Genomic DNA, 12067 nt, shown 5'->3' on the forward strand with positions numbered 1-12067 from the left:
TGTCCTTTCACCATTGAGTGGTCTTGGTACTCCTGCTGAAAATCATTTGACCTTGTATGCAAGGGTTTATTCCTGGGCTCTCTATTCTATTCTATTTGTTAGTGTGTCTGTCTTTATGCCAGTACCAACACTGTTTTGATTATGACAGCTTTATATTAAGTTTTGAAATGATGAAATGTGAGACTTCCAACTTTGTTCTTCTTTTTAAAAATTATTTTGGCTATTCAGAGTCCCTTGAGATTCCATATGAATTGTAGGATGAATTTTTCTGTTTCTACAAAAACAAGTCATTGGCTGATGCATGATTTTAACTTGGGGGTATAGTAATCATGGAAGCAGTTAAGAGGCAGTTCAGACAAGAATTGCTGGTGTCTCTGAATGATGTGGTAGCATTGGACATACAGAAACCTGGAGGGATTTGGGAAGTGTTTGGATGGTGAAATCAATAGGATTTAGTGATAGATTGGATGTGGGTGAGGAGGGAAAAAGGAATCAAGAATGATTCCTTGGTTGTGGATTAGAGCAAACGGTGGTGCCCATTTCTGGGATGGAAAGAATGGAGAAAGAACAGGTTTGGGAACCAGGGGTGTCAAGAGTTCCTTTGAGGGCACAGATGGCTGGGAGACAGCCAGATGGAAAGAAAGGCAGCTATACCATGGACACCTAAGCTTGGGGCACAGGGGAGACTGCAGGGCTGGGGAGAGAAATATGAGTGTCAGTACTGGATGGGTGATGTGTAGAGCCCAGAGGCTGGTCAGGCGACCAAGGAAAGAGAGTAGCTGGAGAAGGGAGGTCCAAGGAGCCAGCCAACCTGGTTATTCGGTGCTTGGGACCCGGAGGAGGAGGAGTCAGCAAAGGTGGCTGCGAGCTCCTGGGGAGATTGTGCCCAAGCATGGACACACCCAGGGGCCCACCCAGGGGCCGGGCTCCTGCATGACTCTGCGTCCTGGGCCGGTGCCCTGTGGCTGCAGGGAGGCGCCCAGCATTTGAGGAGGCAGCGGGGCGGCATCCTCCTTAGCCTTGGGGTTGGGAAGTCCCAGCCACCTACGAGCCCACTTCCGGCCACCGCTGTCCACTAGGCCCCCCGCATGTCCCTTCTTCATGCCTCTCCACCCCCTTGAAGGCTTTCCTCACCGCCTCCCCTGTGTGCCCCCCTCGTCTGGCTGACCCCACGTGTGGCCCCTGTCCAGGCAGCTGGAGCCTGGGAAGCCCCTGCGGACAGTCAGTGTGCTTTCTTCATCTTTGTTTTCCCAGTGCCCAGTATTGAGCCTGGAACATGGGTCTCGGGATGGAGAGATTAAGGGGTAATTTTTTTTTTTTTTTAATATTTTATTTATTTATTTATTTATGGCTGTGTTGGGTCTTCGTTTCTGTGTGAGGGCTTTCTCCAGTTGCGGCAAGCGGGGGCCATTCTTCATCGCGGTGCGCGGGCCTCTCACTATCGCGGCCTCTCTTGTTGCGGAGCACAGGCTCCAGACGCGCAGGCTCAGTAGTTGTGGCTCACGGGCTTAGTTGCTCCGCGGCATGTGGGATCTTCCCAGACCAGGGCTTGAACCCGTGTCCCCTGCATTGGCAGGCAGACCCTCAACCACTGCGCCACGAGGGAAGCCCAAGGGGTAATTTTAAAATTATTTTTTCACTACTGTTCTGATTTCTATACCCTGAGCATGTATTATTTGTGTAATTATTAAAAATAACAAAATATTAAAAAACACCCAGAGGGACTTCCCTGGTGGCACAGTGGTTAAGAACCCGCCTGCCAATGCAGAGGACACGGGTTCAGGCCCTGGTCTGGGAAGATCCCACATGCCGTGGAGCAACTAAGCCCATGCGCCACAACTACTGAAGCCCGTGCGCCTAGAGCCTTGCTCCGTAACAAGAGAAGCCACCGCAATGAGAAGCCCACGCACCGCAACGAAGAGTAGCCCCCGCTCACTGCAACTAGAGAAAGCCCGCGTGCAGCAACGAAGACCCAACACAGCCAAAAATAAACAAATAAACCCCCCAGAGCAGTGGAATAAACATTGGTTTGAAAATGCTAACAAAATAACGAAAGCAAAGTGCATTCACTCATGCATTCTGTAGTGGTGGATTGAGTCCCTTGGTGGGCAGCACTGGGCCAGGGGCTGTGGATGTGCACTCTGCAAGAAGGGGCACGGTCCAGTGGTTCCCCGTGTTGGAGAGAGTTTAGCAACCGCCGCTCTCCCACGATGCTGCTGACGAAGGGATACGGTACAGACGCTTTGGAAAACAGGTTGGCAGCTCTTAAAAAGTTAGCCATATTGTTACACGTGACCCAACAGTTCCAGTCCCAATATTTATCCAAAGAAACAAATGCATATGTCCACACAGATGATTGTTCCTGAATGTCCATATCAGCTTTATTCGTAATGACTAAAGATGGAACCGACCCAAATGCCCACAGACAGATGGAGCCTAACAAATGGTGGCTCCTCCGTACAAGGGACTGAGCAGCAAACAAAGAGCCACTGAGCCGCACGGCAACCCGGCTGGGGCTCAAAAGCATTATGCTACAGCAAGGAAGCCAGACACAGAAGAGGACACACTGCATGACTCCACCTATGTGAAATTCCGGATCAGGCAGAACGAATTCATAGTGACAGAAAACAGATCCTTGGTTGCCTGCCAGGGTGGGGACAGGGCTGGCCGCAGGGAGCACGGTGGAAACGTTGTGTATCTTGCTTGTGATGGTTGGTTACAAGGGTGTATACGTTTGCCAAAACTCATTAAACTACACTTAAAATAGATGTCTTTTATCGTATGAAATTATATCACAATGAAGTTGATTTTTTTAAAAAAGGAAAGACACTGTCCCTGCTCTGATGGAGCCAGTGGGGGTGAGAGATGTCATTCAAGTAACAGCAGAAATGTACGCAGTCACGAGCCGTGATCAGCCTCCTGAAGAAAAGGCACAGGGGGCCCCGAGAAGGAAGAGGCCGAGACGCTTGGTGGGGCAAGATGAGTGTCACAGTAGAGATGAATCTGACCTGGGACTTGGCATCCTTTTTTTTTTTGGCTGCCCTGTGCCATGCGGGATCTTGGTCCCCCGACTGGGATGGAACCCGTGGCCTCTGCAGTGGAAGCGCGGCGTCCTAACCACTGGACCACCAGGGAAGTCCCACTTGGCATCCTTATCGTCATCATTACAAGTAACCTTTTCCTTTCTCAGAAGCGACACCTCTTGAGTATAGAGGAAAAGGAGAGGAAGCAGTTCTGTAAAAGGAAAATGAGGTACAGACACCACCCTGCCTCACCCCGATTTCGGCCACTGCCCCTCCAGACCTTCCGCCTGGAGCTGGGCCTTGAAGGACAAGCAGGAAGGAGTTCCCCAGCCACGCAGAGAGGGAAAGGCACTCCGGGCAGAAGGAACAGCCCATGTGAAGGCGGGGGTGCCAAGCAAACCCCAGGCAGAAGATCCAGCTAGGAATCGTGCTCCCGAGGCTGGCTGCGTTAGCGCCCACGTTGGCGAGGACGGGCGGGACTTTCAGCTGTGGTCGGGGGGTGGGGGGCCCTGGGCCCAGACTCCTGATGGTCGGGGTGGCGAGGAGGTGCAAAGGGGTTCAGGGTCCAGCTTTGGTGTAGAAATCTTACCGTTATCCCCATGGCCCATGCCCTCCCTCGGGCTTACAGAATTTACCTCTTGATTCACAAACCGTATAACTCTTCATTCCACCCGTCAGCGATTAGGCTCAGAAATAACGGGGGAATCAGGTCCCCCAGGGCACGCATGTGTTGCCCACATGGCCAGATTCCTCTCCAGGCGGCCCTGCTCATTCTCTCCTGGGTCACTAACACCCCTATTGTCTGTCTCCTTTTGTGTTTCTCATCAGAACCCAGCACTTTCCTGGGTCTGGGTTAAGGGCAGGCTGGAAACCTGGAGTGGCTTGGTTTGTAGGCGGGCCCTGGGGGACCAGGAGGCAGGAGCCTGGGGTCTGTCCCGCTGAGAGCTGGCACGGGGAGGGGGAGTGGGGGGGCTTCTCCCTCAGTGAAGATTGCATGGAGCTTTCACATCACAGATCAGCCTCCACTGTGAGCCTTCCGCCCCAGCTCCCGGGAACTGAACTCCGCCCAGGCGGAGGTGTTTACAGAGCTCTCAGCCTCAGAGCCAGCAACCCGCTCCGGGGTCTGCATGCCTCACAGCACAGGGTCCTCAGGGGCCCCGGCCCTGGCGGGGAGCACTTTTTGTCCTGCTGCTCATTTGGGTGCCCAGTTTCATTACTTCCCAGCGGAGGGGCAGGGGTTGCTTGTGTATGTGGCACTGGGCCAGTTGCTTTGGCTCTCTGCCCACCCACCTCCCCAGCCGTGAAAGAACAGCCCCCATTTGGCGGCTGGTGTGCGTCTCCAGCGAGCCAGCGTGAAAAGGCACCTCCCCCGTGCCTGGCACCGAGCCTGCAGTAGATCAATGTCTAACCAGCCATCCATTCATGCATTTCGCCCTGTGATTAACCAGATGAGTGTTTGCATGTGTCCCGGTTTGCAGAGAAGGTCCTGGTTTACATCTTTCGAGCCAGAGTAGTAATTAACAAACTTTCCTTTCACTCTCAAAAGTGTCCTAACGAGGGCGACAAATGATATTGTTGCCGTAGCGCAAACCAACCACCTTGACCCTTTCTCATCTAGGAAGGAAAAAGGAACCATCAGAAAGCTTGTTTCATGTCATTTTACAGACTGGGAGTGAGCCAGCATCCCACAACGAGAGACAGATTCCAGATATGTTTCAGGGCTAGATTGGTTTGCCTAGAATGCACGCCAATTAGTTTACGTTTCTCATATGACAAGATGTTTAGCCTTTAGGGGAATCCTTACTTTTTAAAATTTTTTTTTAAGAGGTCTTTTGAGCAATAAGTTTTTGTGTGTGTGTGTGAGAAAATCTCTCTTGAGAGATTTTGCCTTAATTTCAAGACAAGAGCAAACATTCAGGGAACTCCAGCTGACATAGCGGGTGCATTCAGGAAAAGCCAGTCTGGGGCAAAGAAGGCACTGTTGCCCCCACGTAGAGTCAGGGAAGGGCCACGTCAGCATCTCGAGCACTTGTGTCATCAGGTTTGCCCATCTTCCCGCGGGGTCTGAAGGAGGCTTGAGCCCCAGCACATGGGCTGTGAACCCCGTGAAATGCCACAGACCTCCCTTCAGCCTGGAATTGTGTCGGCTCAGTGTGGTGACCCTGTGGGAGCTCCTGCTGATTGGAAGCTCTTGGGGCGATTTTCAAAGAGTCTGATTAATAAGGATGGTGAGATGAAGCAGTGACTTCTTAACGAATGTGGCTTATGTGGAAGGGCTCTCAGACACACACCGCAGGGGGTGCAACTGTGCCGACTTACTGAACTGTTCTCTGGCATATGTATCTGAGGCCTTCTAGGGCCTTTGCCTTTGACCCAAGAATTCTGCCCCTGGGAATGTCTCTAAGGAAATCACCCGAAATTTGGAAAGATCATTATGCACAAAGGTGTTCATTGCAGTGTTATTTATAACAGTAAAAATGGGACAATTCAGCTGTCCAATGATAGGCATTTGGTTAAGCACACAGTGGCATAACCCTGATGGGATCAAGTATAGTCATTACAAATGAGATGCAGGGCTTCCCTGGTGGCGCAGTGGTTGAGAGTCTGCCTGCCAATGCAGGGGACACTTGTTCGAGCCCTGGTCTGGGAAGATCCCATGTGCCGTGGAACAACTAAGCCTGCGCGCCACAACTACTGAGCCCGTGTGCCACAACTGCTGAAGCCCACGCACGTTTAGAGCCCGTGCTCCGCAACAAGAGAAGGCACCACAATGAGAAGCCCACGCACCACAACGAAGAGTGGCCCCCGCTCGCCGCAACTAGGGAGAGCCCGCATGCAGCAGCAAAGACCCAGTGCAGCCAAAAATAAGTAAATAAATAAATAAATCTATTTTTTTAAAAACTGAGATGCATACACACAGAATGAGGCACGCTTGTCCCCTGCCCTCCACTATCTCTTGTCATTAGTCTGGCTGAATTTTCTTTCTAGGGTTGTAAAGGGGGGGAGAGAATGGAGTTATTAATGTCAGGAATAAAAACTTTACATAAAGATTTTGAAAATGATCTTTATACATAACTGGCAACAGCATGAGAAATGCTTTTGTTAAACAAGAGCAGGCTATGATGTCATACACACACTGTGATTATAACCATATTAGCTGCAAACTTGGGGTAGAAAAAGCTTCGGGGAAATAATTTTCCATGGCTATCCCAAGTTTCTTTGTGAGTTCAATATTAAGGAATCAACAAGACATATTAAAGAAAATGTCTTTACTACTGTATATCGCAGAAAACTATATTCAATATCCTATGATAAACCATAATAGAAAAGAATGTTAAAAAAAGAATGTATATGTAACTGAATCACTTTGCTGTACAGCAGTAATTAACACAACCTTGTAAACCAGCTATACTTCAATTTAAAAAAAATAATAATTAAAAAAAAGGAAAATGTGGGGCTTCCCTGGTGGGGCAGTGGTTAAGAATCCGCCTGCCAACGCAGGGAGCACAGGTTCGAGCCCTGGTCCGGGAAGATCCCACATGCCGCGGAGCAACTAAGCCCGTGCACCACAACTACTGAGCCTGCACTCTAGAGACCACGAGCCACAACTACTGAGCCCACGTGCCACAACTACTGAAGCCCACGCACCTAGAGCCCATGCTCCGCAACAAGAGAAGCCACCGCAACGAGAAGCCCGCGCACTGCAACGAAGAGTAGACCCCGCTCGCTGCAACTAGAGAAAGCCCGCACGAAGCAACGAAGACCCAATGCAACCAAAAATAAATTAATTAATTTTAAAAATGATAGTTTAAAATTTTTTTTTAAAAAAAAATTTGCACATTTACAGTCATGTAATATAACTTCTAGTAATTTTGCATCATGGCTTAAAAAATATGTTTTTAGGGACTTCCCTGGTGGTCTAGTGGTTAAGATTCTGTGCTCCCAATGCAGGGGGCCCAGGCTTGATCCCTGGTCAGGGAACTAGATCCCACGTGCCGCAACTAAAGATCCCGCACAACACAATGAAGATCCTGCGTGCCGCAGCTAAGACCCAGCACAACCAACTAAACAAATAAATAATTTTAAAAATATACGTGTTTTTAAAAGACAAATATGTTCAGTGAATTAAAAAAAAAAAAAAGATGTCTTTAAACTGAAACACACATAAGACAAAGTTATGTATGGTAGTTATGAAAATGTGACCAGGGGTTTGCAGGAGCCTAGCCCTGTATGTTCCAGAGGAGCGATGGCCCAGGATGTGCTAATTCAGTGTTAGCAGTGAATTAAAAAACTACCACCAATAATGAGTGTCAACTGTATTATAAAGCAAAAGGAAGCAGTGGTGGTCTGGTGGTGAAGTTGCCAAGCCCTACTCCAGGGCCCTTCTGTGAGATGGTGACGTCCCCCACTGCCAAACGGGAGCCACTCGCCTACCCTGCAGCTGGCCATGTCCTGCCACTTCCTTGGGCACATTCCTTAACTCTGTTGCCTCTGTGTCCTCACCTGTAAAATGAGGATCACACATACTTAGTGGAGAGACAGTTGTGTAACCACCCCCATCCCCCAGGTGCCCAGCACTTACTCGTGCTCAGTTGATGTGCCACCTACCACGGTGTCACCTCCAGAACAACGATCCTCTCTCTCTCTCACCAGCTGTCTTAGCCCTACTTTCTAGATAGTGACACAAAGGCTCAGAGCAGCCCTACAGCTTGCCTGGAGTCACGTAACACAGAAGAGGCGGAGTTAAGTTTCAAATTCAGGGTTCGCTGACTCCGAAGACTGGATTCTTTCTACTAGGTGAGTCTTGTTCTTTCTGCATCTTTTTTTGACTCACTCACAAGCTTTACTCTGTGAAACTTGGCCCCCAGAACACTCCCTTGTCTCATCTGAACTGCAGCTGTAAGGCCCACACCTCTACTGCGAAAGTTTGGGAATTTATAAAAATTTTCCATATTCCTCCACTATCCCAGCCCCATGATTTTCACATGTGTAAATTCCCTCCCAAGCATTTACCACTTGCAGATATATTTCATGTGTTGCCTTCTTGCTCTTTGCCCAATACAGCATCCTGCCTCTTTGCTTAATATTAGAGTATTTCTCTTGCTCCTTTTAATGGTTGCTCTCTTCCTTAGACTAGTAGAAGGAAATACATTTAATTGCTAGCAGTGGTTGTGTTATAGAAGTGCAATTATGGAATATTTTTCTTCTTTCTCTAATTTTTAGATTTCCTGCAATACATTTTAAGATTTAAAAATATGTCTTAAATGTCAGCCCTTGCTGTTCGGTGTATTTAATTCTTACCCACCCTTCTCAGCAGGCTCCCCTGGCTGTCCTGGCCCAAGTCACATTTGAAAGAAAACACTTGTAATCCCTCCCAGGAGGGCACCCTGGATATTTTCAATCTGAAGGGAGATAAGCATGGTCTAAGTCATACCCATGTTTAAGGGAAGGAAAAATGTCCTGAAAAAATCTCATCCCCATTTCTTTCCTGATGCATCTAACAAATGCAAGGCCACCCTTGAGTTCTGGAAGACAGGGACCATTTCTTGCTCATTTGTTTCCCCAGTGCCGGGCCTGGCACATGGTAGGTACCTAGTAAATACTCAGAGAATGGGAGTGATTCACTTAAGATTCACAGTGTCCCAGGGGGAAGGAATTTAAGGCTCATCCAGAGCGTGTTTATTTCCAGGGCCCCAAGTAGAAATCAGAAAAATAAGCCTTTCTTCTTCTTTCTTTCAATCAACAATCAAATGAAAAATGCCAGGGCCACAGTGCCTGAGAACATCCTTCTTCGAATTACTAAATTGATCCAAGCAGGGCTGCTTTCAGAAACCATCTTCTCCCATTTTATGAAATGAACTCTGTGCCTTTTAATGAGAAAACCCATTTAAAAATTCAGGGCTCGCTGACTCCGAGGACTGGGTTCTTTCTACTAGGTGGGTCTTCTTGTTCTTTCTGCATCTTTTTTTGCCGAAAAAAAACCTCAGCCCTGAGACAGAAGAACACAGGGCCCAGGCTTAGCTATGAATTTTCTGTGGAAATAACACTTTTTTGAGTGTTCTCTCCTGAATCTATATTGAAGATATCGACTAAAGTAGATTTATTTCAGCAGTGAAAAAATAAGAGCATAGATCCTCCCAGACCCAGGCTTCGAAGGGCTGCAGCCCCTGCTGCTCCAGGAGGATGCAGGGTTATCTAGGTACCTGGAGGGGCCTCCAGATATAAGTGGATGTGCCTGCTACGTGTCTACTAGTTCTTCACACTGTGTGGTAGGCTGAATTATGGCCTCCAAAGATATATCCAGCCTAATCCCAGGTACCTGTGAATATGTGAGGTTGTGTGGCAAAGGGCAATTAAAGTTGCAGATTAAATTAGGGTTGCTCATCAACTGACACTAATGTAGGGAGATTATCCTATATTATCCATGTGCCCAATGTAATCACAAGGGTCTTTAAAGGCGGAAGGAGAACTTAGAGGCAGACCACAGAGATGCTGTGGGTTCAGCTGTAGACCACTGCAATCAAGCAAATATGGCAACAAAGCGAGTCACGCAGACTTTTTGGTTTCCCAGTGCATGTAAACGTTATGTTTACACTGTACTGTAAAAGTCTATTGAGTGTGCAATAGCATTATGTAAAAAAAAAAGGTATCTATCTTAATTTAGAAATGCTTTATTGCTGAAAGTGCTAACTATTATCCGAGCCTTCAGCAGGTCATAATCTTTTTTGCTGGTGGAGGGTCCTGCTTGGGCGTTGACGGCTGCCGACTGATCGTGGTGGTGGTGGCTGACGGCTGGGGTGGCCATGACATTCTCTTAAAATAAGACAACAGAGAAGTTCACTGCATTGACTGACTCTTTCACAAACGATTTCTCCGTAGCAGGCAGTGCTGCTTGATAGCTTTTTACCCACAGAACTTCTTTCAAAATTGGAGTCAGTCCTCTCAAACCCTGCCACTGCTTTATCAACTGAGTTCATGTCATATTCTAAATTCTTTGTTGTCATTTCAACAACCGACTAAGTTTACCATCTTCTATGGGAGCGGTTCGTGGTGCCCCAAAACAATTACGATAGTAACACCAAAGATCACTGATCACAGATCGCCATAACGTATATAGTAATGAAAAAGTTTGAAATATTTCGAGAATTACCAAAATGGGACACAAAGATACAAAGTAAGCAAATGCTGTTGGAAAAATGGTGCCAATAGACTTGCTCTATGCAGGGTTGCCCCAAACCTTCAATTTGTAAAAAATGCAACATCTGCAAAGCGTAATAAAGAGAAGCACAATAAAAAAAAAAGGTGCGCCTGTCCTCAAGATCATAGACACAAGTAGTGGTGTTTGCCAGGGGCCAAGGGGGAGGAGGAATGGGGAGTTAGTGTTTAATGAGTATAGAGCTTCAGTATTGCAAGATGCAAAGAGTTCTGGATATGGACGTTGGTGATGGTTGCACAACAGTGTGAATATACTTAGTGCCACTGAATTGTACATTTAGAAACGGTTATATACTAAATGCTACTGAACTGTACACTTTAAAATGGTACATTGTATTTATGCGAATCATATCTCCATTTAAAAAAAAGAAGTCTGAGACAGAACAATCCCTTTTTCCTGTCTCTGGGTTTGATATATAAGGGTGTGAGGCCTGGAGCTGCTGCGACCAATCTTGCAGCCATGAGGGACACTGGTCACACAAAGAGAAGCCAAGCACAAAGACAGGAGGCCCCTGAAATAACTGGCCTGCACCCGACTTCTGTAATGTGACGTAGTGGAGGTCCTGACCGTGAAAGCCAGTTCCTAGGCTTTTCTGTTCTCTGTAGCAGAGAGCATCCCTCCAGAAAGTCCTGAGCACCCCGTCACCATCAGGGGTCTCTCCTACCAGAGGAGCAAGTCTCACTCCCAGTGGCTGGGAGGAAGTAACATGTTCTCCGTGTTTTAACGCTGCTGTGTCTTCTCCTCTGTTGCTCCTCCCCCACCCACACTCTTCACCCACCAAGGGCCAACGCTGCCTCCTTGGTTGTCCTTTCTGCACCCTCTGTGAGCCTCTGCTAAGCCCCCGATACAGCACTGGCCCCAGGGATTAGAGGTCACTAAATGTCCCTCTGCCCCCTTCCTGGGCGGCAAGGCCTGGGCCTGATTAATTAGGCCTCCTTGCAGAGCCCAACACAGGCCCTGGCACTTAGTGGATCCCCAGGAATTGCTTATTGTGTTGATCACAGAGGTGAGAGTGACTTAGTCAAAGTGCACGTGATGAGATAAAATCAGCCTTGTCAGCAGGCGGGGAGAAGAAGGTTGGGCAGTAGCGGGAGCCCCTCCTGTTCAGGCCCTAAGGCTTGTAATCTCCACGGCGGCCCCTGAGGTCAGCGTTACCGTCTCTATTTTACACATGAAGCAGGGAGGCTCAGACAGCTGGGGTCACGCACCCGAGTCACACGTGCTAGCGAGCAAGCTGGGACTCGGGCACAGTTCTTGCTGACTCTGAGCTCTGAAAAAATAACAGTAACAGCTAACCCGTACGTAGTCGCCACTACTTGCCAAGCTCTGCTTTCCCTCGTTTGCCCTCCTGACAGCTCTGTGAGGCGGTGGTGTCATCAGCTCCGTTGTATAGAGAGTAGAAGTCACCCAGCAGGTAGGTGGCAGAGCCAGCACTGGAGGCTGGTGGAGGCTCCAGAACCCCTGCTGTCCCCACCTGAAGTGTTCTGGTTCTAGGTCAGGACCTGGAACATTCAGAGCCTGAGCGGGAGCTGGCCATCAGGCAGCGGTGACAGTGACAGGGACAGGTTGTTGGCCAGTCGTACACCCCGGCCCACTGCAGGCTCTGGGGTGGGTTGTGCTGGCCTCACTGTCTAACTGTAGGCTGACATGACCCCTCTGGTCCTTGAATCCCGACAGCCCTGGGCCCTGCCTCTAACCAGCTCTGGGACGCTGGGCACACTGCTTCCGACCTCCGAGCACGGCCTCCTGGAGGTAATGTGTGCGCACAGGGCGGGGCAGGGCTCAGGAGAAAACAGGGACAGTCCAAACAAGCTCCCTGATGATGGCT

At 48.8% G+C, this 12067-nt stretch overlaps 1 protein-coding gene and 1 long non-coding RNA gene across 3 annotated transcripts in view; one reads left to right on the top strand and one right to left on the bottom strand.

Moving 5' to 3' along the window:
- Window positions 1-12067, top strand: part of TRAPPC9 (trafficking protein particle complex subunit 9) — a 552118-nt gene that overhangs the window by 9199 nt on the left and 530852 nt on the right. The window lies entirely within an intron of this gene.
- Window positions 7325-7688, bottom strand: LOC309615275. Its single transcript, XR_014236685.1, has 2 exons — window positions 7606-7688; window positions 7325-7526 (listed from the first exon to the last, which is right to left on the bottom strand). It is a non-coding gene; the product is annotated as an uncharacterized lncRNA (long non-coding RNA).

The sequence above is a fragment of the Balaenoptera borealis genome, assembly GCF_965194805.1.
Source record: "Balaenoptera borealis genome assembly, chromosome: 17".
In the NCBI taxonomy this organism is placed as follows: domain Eukaryota; kingdom Metazoa; phylum Chordata; class Mammalia; order Artiodactyla; family Balaenopteridae; genus Balaenoptera; species Balaenoptera borealis.